The sequence below is a fragment of the Echinops telfairi genome, unplaced genomic scaffold (genome assembly GCF_000313985.2).
Source record: "Echinops telfairi isolate 266 unplaced genomic scaffold, ASM31398v2 ScPeMD7_7458;HRSCAF=8496, whole genome shotgun sequence".
NCBI lineage: Eukaryota > Metazoa > Chordata > Mammalia > Afrosoricida > Tenrecidae > Echinops > Echinops telfairi.
Genome location: NW_022111358.1, coordinates 10,545,951 through 10,547,952, shown reverse-complemented (window position 1 = coordinate 10,547,952; position 2,002 = coordinate 10,545,951). Strand labels below are relative to the sequence as shown.

The window sequence follows — 2,002 nt, the reverse complement described above, 5'->3', positions numbered from 1 at the left end:
CACATACTATCATAATATCTCCCCTAAGAAAGCAGCTTTTCTGCTTTCGTGTTCAATTTAGTTTTTTAAATATTCAAGTTGGGGGAAGCTTATCATAACCAACCATTGTATCAAGCTCATCTATACATATGTTGTTCCCTTTGTCTTTTTTTTAATCGTCCTATTAGGGACTCATTCAGCTCTTAACACAAACCATATATATACACCCATTTGTGCAAAGCTAACCTGTACATTCAATACCTAGTCTCCATCATCCTCAAAACATTGCTCGCCAACTAGACACCCAGCATCAGGTCCCCCAAACTAGTTAACATCTTAGTTAAACCCTTCTACTTCTGTAAGAGTTGACAAGGAACTTCACTTGCAACAATGTAACCCCAGAGACACAAATTAGCACATGGGAAAACACGCAATCAACCATTCTAAACAGGTTCTTATATCTCTAACAATACCCACATTTCTGCTTTTGTAAACAACAGTAAAAACGAAAGCCACTCAGACTGCACTCTCTCCCTCTCGCTCTGCCCAAGGGTGGAGAAGAACGATCATCAATGGCAAGCGGCAGCTGCAGCGAGGCAGCGCCGGGAGCCGGCTTCACGTTCAGGAGAGAATGCTGCGCCTCCTCCTCGTGGTTTTCGGTGCTCTACACGATCAGAGAAACTTCTCTAGTCACGAACTATAGAAATGATCCCTGAAAGTATAGTCTTAGCTTCCAGTCTGCAGCCGCTACTGGGTCCTCGGACGCCGCACACATTACACAATGGTGAAAAAGTGCGCCTAGTTTTAATTTGAATATAATATACTTATGGAAGTAAGTTCTGCGATACAGTCTCTTAAAATCTAATATAACAAGATATTTTCACGATTTTATGTGGAAATGTACACATTTTCGAAATAATTTTAAGCAGCCGCGTTTAAATTAGCATAATGTTGAAGGACAGCCAATCACAGACCATGTTCTAATTAGCATACTATTGAAGGATAGCCAATCACAATCCACCTTTGGAAAGGCGGTTAGCTGGTTCCTATTACTGTGTCTGGCAGACGATTGAGTTGCAGACAATTGCTGTTTGAGTTTCAAAACGACATGATTTTCTGGGTGGTTGAGATCTAGGGTTGGAAGCGAGAACTGCTTTTGACAATGCTCTTGGAACTTTTGGTTTTGTTTCTAGATTATTTATTGTGAAGCGAGTGAAGGTTTACAGAGGAAAACGGTTTCCCACCCACCAGTCCCTACACATTTCCAGTTCATACACATTTCACACCAGTTCATACACATTTCATACCAGTCCCACACATTTCCAATTCATACACATTTCATACCAGTTCATACACATTTCCTGTGTCTGAGAGTCTAAATTCTGAGTATCTCATTTGCAGAAGGCAAAGGAAGTCCATCAAATTCCATTAGCAGAGCCCCCACGTGGCTGACCCGCCCATTGAATCCCCTGCTGCCTTTGTCTTGCCCTCAGGCAGCGTGCATGGGAAAGTGGATTACCTCCACTCCTCTCCAACAAGTCCCGGGAGGGGCAGTCTCCCATAGGGACTTGCCTGGGTGTGTCCTTCATAATGAGGGAAGGATTGGGGCCCTACAGTCCTGAGGCAAGCCCCTTCTGAGCTCTGACGGTGTCAGGGACAGAGCAGGGGCTTCTGCCCTGACCAGAGGACCCGCGAGACCAACTTCTGAACAAAGGACCCCTGGAGAACTGGCTCACTAAACACCCTAAGCTTGAACCAGACCCCGGTGAACATCATGACACAGGACTGCTCCTAAAAAATAAACCCGAAAGCCTGCTGACCCAAAGCCAGAGCTGAAATAAAACTGAGAGCCCCACTGACGAACTGGATAACGAATTACAAAGTTGCCTGACCATCGGCCAAGCAGCAATGCCCCTTTGCAAGTGCCCTTGAAAAACTAGAACCGCTCCGGAGACAACGTCCCTTCTCAACATGAAAGGAAGGGGAGGGTGCTTCCCCTCTGAGTGAAGTGTATCTTGTCTGC

At 45.1% G+C, this 2,002-nt stretch overlaps 1 non-coding gene across 1 annotated transcript; it reads right to left on the bottom strand.

The window, feature by feature from the left end:
* Window positions 1–490: 490 nt before the first annotated feature.
* Window positions 491–707, bottom strand: LOC115873004. The gene has a single exon (XR_004048181.1). It is a non-coding gene; the product is annotated as a small nucleolar RNA U3 (small nucleolar RNA).
* Window positions 708–2,002: the final 1,295 nt, after the last annotated feature.